We start from the raw sequence: 7772 nt of genomic DNA, 5'->3' as shown, positions 1-7772 counted from the left end.
TGACCAAACTGTGCAGCTCTGCAACTGCATCCTGGCCCATCCTCACCCTTCTGCCCCCAACCCTCACCTCCTTGTACCCCCAATATGTTTTTCCCAATAAAAAAAGAAGAAAAAAAATAATAATGCACAAGAATGATTGTATGAAACACAATTTTAAGGAAGGATGGTGTGAAACACAATGCATACAAACTTTGTAAGCAAACCAATAGAGAAAATAACCGGCAAGAAGCTACGCTGCAACTGTGTCAATCCATCTCCCCCCAACCCTGATGTCAGTCCCGTTTTACAACAGTGGCACTGTGCAGTATTTGTCCTTTTGTGACTGAGATAGTTCACTCAGCAGAATGTCCTCTAGGGTCACCCATTTTGTATAATATTATATGAGTTCCTTCTTTTTCAGTGCATCATAGTATTCTATTGTGTGACTATACCAGAGCTTCTCTATCCATTCGTTTGTTGATGGGCACTTGGGTTGTTTCCAACTCTTTGCTATTGTGAACAAAGCAACAATAAGCATGGGTGTGCAGTGAATTAACTTTTGTCTTCTTCTACACAAATCCAAGGGAGAGCAGCAGTGTTGTCCTAGGAGAGAGACTTTTGCTCAGCAAGAATGTATGGACCACATTAATATATAAATTCCTAACCTGATGTCCCCTATATACTTCTCTCTTATCCAAGCCAAGGGTCATTTTCCTTCCCTAGACTCTATCTGGAATCCTTGGGGGATGCAAACAGTTAACACATTTGCTTGTGAACGTCAAGGTTGATGGTTTGAGTCCAATCAGAGACAGAAGTGCCTTGAAGAAAGCTGGTGATCTCGTTCCAAAAACTGAGCCACTGAAAATCCTGTGGAACACGATTCCCAAGGAACAACCAGGGTGTCACCATTAAGTTGGTATTGACTCCATGGCAATGGATTTGGCTTCTAAGGGGGGAAAATATTTAAAGATCCAGAGAAGCTATTGACTACATCGGCCAACATTGCAGGACACAAATAAGTGCAGCACCAAAAAGAGGAACTTCATCAGGGCGCCCCACCCCTGCTCCTCCTCCGGTGTCCCACACCGTGGCCAACAGTGAGCGCACCTTCATCACCATCAAGCCAGATGTGGAGGGCAAAATCATCAAGCGCTTTGAGCAGAAAAGATTCCGCCTGGTGGCCATGAAGCTCCTTCAGGCCTCGGAGGAACACCTGAAGCAGCACGACATTGACCTGAAAGACCACCCATTCTTCCCAGGGCTGACGAAGTCTATGAACTCAGGACCAATTGTGACCATTATCTGGATGGAGCTGAATGTGGTGAAGACCGGGTGAGTGATGCTTGGAGAGACCAACCCAGCAGATTCTAAGCCAGGCACCATTCGTGGGGACTTCTGTATTCAAGTTGTCAGGGACCTCATCCACGGCAGTGATTCAGTAAAAAGTGCCGATAAAGAGATCAGTCTGTGGTTTAAGCCAGAGGAACTGGTTAACTACAATCCTTGTGCCCATGACTATGAATAAGAGTTGGACGACAGCAGTCCTGGTTTAAGACTGCTCCATGTTCTCCTGGACACAGCTCTTCATCTCAGGCTTGGAAATGGGAGGAATTGGGGGGAAAAAATCCCACAAAACAAACTTCAGAACTCTTAGAGAGAAATAATAGTGTAACTTTTGTTAAGAAGCTAAATGTCATCGTTACTCTGGGGCAAGTGACCTGCTTCGAGTATTAGAAGCTTCCAGAGCATCTCCTATGAAAAAAAGGAACTCAAAGTTTCTAGAAAAAGGAGGAAAGATCCAAAACTTTTACTGTTAAAAGTGAAGGTTCTAAGGCTACAATCTCAACATCAGGAAAACAAAAGTTCAACCACAGGGCCAACCGTCAACATTATGATAGTTGGAACAAGGATTGAAGATGTCCCTGACTTCATTTTGCTTGGATCAACACACTTGGTACCAGCAGCAGTCAGGAAATCTGGAGACATATTGCACTGGGCAAGTCTGCTGTCAGGGACCTCTCTAAAATGCTGATGAGGAATGATGTCAGTTTGAAGACTAAGATGTGCCTGATTCAGGCCATGGTCTTCTCAATCACCTATGATGTGTCAGAGAGTGGAATAAGGATGACAGAAGAACTGAGCCTTGGAATTGTGGTGCTGGAGATGAATACTGAATATCCTGTGGACTGCCAAAAGAACAAACAGCAGTGTCTTGGAGAAAGTGCAGCCTTGAATGCTTCTTGGAGGCAAAGATGTAGCTAGGCAAGGATATTCCCTGGAAAGGGACATCATGCTAGAAAAGCTGGAGGGTCTGAGAAAGAGAGGAAGACCCTCAGCAAGATGGATTGCGGTTGGATTACAGTGACTGTAACAATGGGCTTGAGCATCTCAGAGATGGGAGGACAGCCAACGATAGGGCAGAGTTCAGATCTGTGTTCACGGGATTGCTATGAGTGGTCGTGAACTGGATGGCACCTAACATCATCAGAGAGGCACTCACTCATTAGAATGGTAATAACAACAATAATAAAGTATTGCTACAAAATCTCAGAAACCATAATGAAATAAAAATATCAAAATATAAAGCCATTAAAAAACCCCAACGAAACAAACCAACCAAACAAAAAAGGAAACTATTGATAATATAGAGGCCCTTGGGTGGTACAAATGGTTTGTGTTGACTACTAACCTGAATGTTGGCAGTTCAAATCCACTCAGTGGTGCTGCAGAAGAAAAGTCCTAGTGATGATATGTGTCCATTAAGAGTATGATATCCAACCTACAACTAGGAGAGAATAAAATAGATGAATGGGACCTTCTAAGAATCAAATCCCTATATGCACATCCAAAAACTTCTCCAACAGGGTAAAAAGGGAAGCCACAGACTGGGAAAAATATTTGGTAATGACATGCCTGATAAGGGACTTATATATAGAATTTATAGACTACTCGAGTGTCACAACAAGATAAAGGTAAAAAACGCAATTGCAAAATGGGCACAAGATATGAACAGACACTTCACCAAAGAAGACATTCAGATGGCAAACAAACACATGAAGAAACGTTCAAAATCCCTAGCTCTAAGAGAGATGCAGATCAAAACAACTATGAGATATGATCTCACCCCAGTAAGAATAGCAAAATTCAATAGAGCAGCAAACAACAAATGCTGGTGAGGTTGTGGAGAAACTGGAACCCTTATTCACTGTTGGTGGGAGTGTAAAATGGTGCAACTACTATCGAAGGCAATTTGGCACTTTCCCAAGAAGTTGGAAATAGAAATACCATTTGACCAAAAAATTCCATTAACTGGTAATATACCCTAAAGAAACCAGAACCACCATCCAAGCAGATATACACACACCCATGTTTATCGCAGCTTTGTTCACAATAGCAAAGAGTTGGAAACAACCCAAGTGCCCATCAACAAACTAACAGATAGAGAAGCTGTGGTATATTCACACAATGGAATATTATTCAGCACTGAAAAACAAAAAACAAATGAAATATTATACAAAATGGGTGACCATGGAGAACATTATGCTGAGTGAACTATCTCAGTCACAAAAGGACAAATACTGCATAATGACACTGTTATAAAGCAGGACTGACATGGGGGATGGGGGAAACTAAGAAAAGAGGGGATAAATAATGTACATGGCATTGAAGCAGACAAGGGAGAGAACTGCATAAAAGGAATATATGATTAAGTACTTTGGTATTACAGGAGTCCAGAATAAGAGCTGCATAATAAAGTGGTGGTGGTGGTGGTGGTGGGGCACTGTATAACAATGAAATCACTTTTTCCAAAGAAAGAAGTGAACTGGGGGAGATGGCGGGTAGGGAGGGAGGAAAATGTGCAACAATGAATGAATGGAAATCCAAGTTCTTTATAAACTTAAATAAAATTTCAATATAAAAGAAAAAAGGAATACGGTAGCCAAGAACAACTTGTATGACTTCTTTGAATCTCAAAAATCCTTGTTGGTAAGGATAGAAAGACTATAATAAGCAGCTTATAACATCTTCCTTGCCTTTGAATTTCTTAAAAACCTTCATTTAACATATTTAAAAATGAAACAAAATTAACTGAAAGGACAGTTGTATTATATAGTATTGAAATTTGTGCAAAACTGAGAAATCAATACAATCTTAAAAAAGCAAGAAAAAAACCCCTAAGGGTAGAAAGTCAAGACAATCTGATGGTACCATTCAACTCTATAATGTGTGTGTGTCACCATGAATCTGAATTAACTCAAGAACAACCACTGGCCATATGATTTATCATCTAAATGATATCCCTTCTGAGAGTGACAGTACAAGTGAGAGTCTGCTTCCCATTTATCTCCATGCATCAGCAATTCAGAAGCACATCAGTGAAAATAGAATCTTGGAAAAAGAAATATTTAGATGGGTCTCAGTCCTAAATTCTAGGAAACTGTTGAGTTTTATCACACATGTAATTTTCAATTTAGCATATTTAATTAATTATAATTTAATACATCAACATTGTAGGCTACATGGAAGTTCATTTGTACAGTTGGCCCCTTGGTCAATGGGTCTTCTACATGGGTATTGGGGTGCTGGGAGGATAGTGGTGTGAGTTGAGGGGGGACATGCCTTACTGCCCGCTGTTCTTCTGGAAGGTTCTTGATATAGAGGAGATGGTGCTGGTAACCTGGTCAGAGGACATTCTGGTGGCTTAGTTTGTATGGCATTGTGCTGCCAACCCAAAGGCGGGAGGTTCAAACACATAAGCTCCTCTGCAGAAAGCTAGACCATCGCCTCCTGATTTATAGGCTCTGAAAATCCACGGGAGGGTCAGCTACAGGTCGGTGCTGACTTGATGGCAATGAGTTTAGTTTAGTTGTGGTTGAACTTGGTCAAGAACAGGAGATACTTTTGTGGACTCTACATTGATGTAGAGGGGGCAGTTCCTAAGTGTCCTGGGGCTCAGATGTCCTGATATTTTGTTGGAGCAGCTGTGTCTAACACTTCTCCTGCGGTTCCCCTCCTGTCTGTCACCAAATGCCACCCTGATCCCATCTTTACGGAGGCCGGATCCCTCGTCTTTGGCCCACAGAATAGATGGAGATATTCTGGTCCCTTCTTTTACTGACAGTTTCCTTTCTAAGAATCCTCAAACTTACTCCTGGGAACATTTGTATTTTAGGAGAAGGCAGTGGGCACGCTCCTCCAGGGACTAAAAGGAAAAAAGATACTGTAATGGACAGCAAGCAGGTTCTGCCTGGAGAGGGTTAAACCAGGCTGCTCCACGGAGACAATTTTGAAATTGAAAAATTTGAAATTTGAAAAATTCTGAAGCTTCGTCTGACATACTTTGGACATGTTGCAAGGAGGGACAAGTCCTTGGAGAAAGACGTCATGCTTGGGAGGGTGGAGGGACACAGGAGAGGAAGACCCTTTATGAGCTGGATTGATTCAGTGACGGGTAATGGGGGTAGGTGTGTTGGAGACAGTGAGGTTGGCACAGGACAGAGCAGGGTTTAGGGCTGTTGAACACAGGGTCACTATGAGTCGAAGGGGACTTGAAGGCACCTGACAACAGTAAAAACAACAATGGACAGCAGCTTCATTACCAGTGTCACCTTCCAATGAGTCACCTCACATTTAGGACAGCCTCATGTGAAGCTTACAACCATGCTCCAAAGGGGTCTCAGTGGCTAGTTGTTTAGGACCAGATTGCCAGGCCTTTCTTCCAAGGTGCTTCTGAGTGGACTCAAGCCTCCTTGACCTCTCATGTAACAGTGGAGCATGTTAACCATTTGTGCCAGCTAGGGGCTCCCTTCACAAATGTCACCTCATTTAATCCCCACAACCTGTAAAGCTTGGTTTTCTCCATTCAACAGGGAGGTTTGGGGAAGTCACTGGGTCGAGGTCACAGAACTGTTACGGTTTGATCTGATAGAGTCTCAGACCCCAGGCCTCTTCCCTGCCCTCTGGAGCCCACCCTGGAGCCAGGCCCCTTGCCAGGGGTGCTGGGCTGCGGTGGGTGGCGCGGAAGGGCTGGCTGGTCCCCAGCTGCCCTTCTGCGGCTTCAACAGGAAAGAGACAAAGGTCCCATTTGAGGGCTGCTGTCTGTTTCCATGTCTCTCGCTGCTGAACCACCAGGAGGAAAAGTATTTGAGGTATTTCCATGGGAAAAGGTAGCCAACAAAAGCGCCGTTGGGTGGTATTCTAGTTAATTGCAGGAAGGCGGGCAGCCTTCCAGGATATTACCTTTCTTGGGCTGGAAAGTGTTTCTTTGAAAAACGTTTCGGTTCAGCCGAGGCCTCCTAAGTTTTCGCAGATTTGCTTGTTCGTAAGGACTAAGAGTCACCGAGCCCAGCCTGGGGAGCCAGGAGGTGGGAAGGTGGGAGGCAGCACCGGGCAGGAGCAACCACTCTGATGACAACTCTTTGTTAAATGATGACTGGAAAACACCGGATTAGATTTCCCAGCTGGTATAAATTCCTAAAGGGGGCCAGTCCCCTGAGGTCTGCCTCCCCCAGATGGAAACAGAATCTGCGACCCTGAATTAAAAGTCTCATGTCCCTGCGAGGGGTGAGGGCAGGAAATGAAGAGAAGTGATCGCCCTTCTTAAACACATTAAAAAAAAAAAAAAAAAGGAAAAGAAAACATCTTGCGGAGGTGCATGAAACCAGGCATGTGACTCCTGACGCATGGCTTCAGCATGTGCATGTGCCCTTTCTGAGAGTGTTTACATCCCCGCAGCCCTAGAAGGCCTGCGAGGCTGCATCCATCTCAGCTGAGCTCCAAGGCACAAGAGCTGAACGGTTCCATCCAGCCGGCTGTGCCCTTGCACTTCCCACGTGCCTGCTTGGTTCACACTGGTCTGCTGGCAGGGACACTGAGGGAGACGTTGCTGAGCCATGAATACAGTCATCTTCTCTAAGTGGAAGACAGAACAACACAACGTGAGCGACAGTCCTTCAACCCAAAGCCTTTAAGCTCTGAGCAGGGATTGATGAGGGTGGGTTGTTGGGGCAGGACTTTTTTCTTTTTTAATTAGTTTTTGGATTATAATATTTATTGAAAGCTTAAAGGAAAAATGGATTTTCATTTAATAATTTGTACACATTATTTCATGACATTGATTACAATGCTACCTTATAGCAGCAGCATCTTCCCCACTTCCTCCCTATGTTTCCCATTTCCAGCCAACCTTTTTTAATTGTGATTTTAAATGTTTACAGAAAAGTTGGATTTTCACTTGTTCATTGTTGTGAATTTTCCTTGTTCACTTAAAAAAAAATTCATTCATTGTTGCATAATTTCCTCCCTCCCCATTCCATTTCTCCCCTGTTCATTTTACTATGCAACTCTTATTCTGTACTGTTGTAATACAAATGCCTCATCATATATTCCTTTTAAAGTTTTTTCTTTCATCTGTTCCAATGAAGTTTCATTATTTATCCCTTCTTAGTTTCTCACCAACCCCTATGTCAGTCCTGTTTTAGAACAGTGGTGTTATGCAGTATTTGTCCTTTCGTGACTGAGATATTTTACTCAGCATAATGTTCTCCAGGGTCACCCATGTTATGTAATATTTTATGAGTTCCTTGTTTTTCAGTGCTGCATAGTATTCCATTGTGTGCCTATACTGTAGTTGGTTTTTAGTTGTTTTTTTCTAATCCATTCGTTGATGGGCAATCGGGTTGCTTCCAAGTCTCTTTGCTGTCGTGAATAACACAGCAATAAACAAAGGTGTGCATATGTCTGTTTGGGTGGCAGCTTTGGTTTCTTTAGGGTATATTCCTAGTAATGGAATT

General features: G+C 43.1%; 1 pseudogene; it reads left to right on the top strand.

The window, feature by feature from the left end:
- The window catches only part of LOC102859220, a 19956-nt pseudogene extending 18452 nt beyond the window's left edge, over positions 1-1504 (top strand).
- The last annotated feature ends 6268 nt before the right edge of the window (positions 1505-7772 follow it).

The sequence above is a fragment of the Elephantulus edwardii genome, unplaced genomic scaffold (assembly GCF_000299155.1).
Source record: "Elephantulus edwardii isolate Elephantulus edwardi_28Jun2011 unplaced genomic scaffold, EleEdw1.0 scaffold00017, whole genome shotgun sequence".
In the NCBI taxonomy this organism is placed as follows: Eukaryota; Metazoa; Chordata; class Mammalia; order Macroscelidea; family Macroscelididae; genus Elephantulus; species Elephantulus edwardii.
This window is presented reverse-complemented; position numbering and strand designations above follow the sequence as displayed.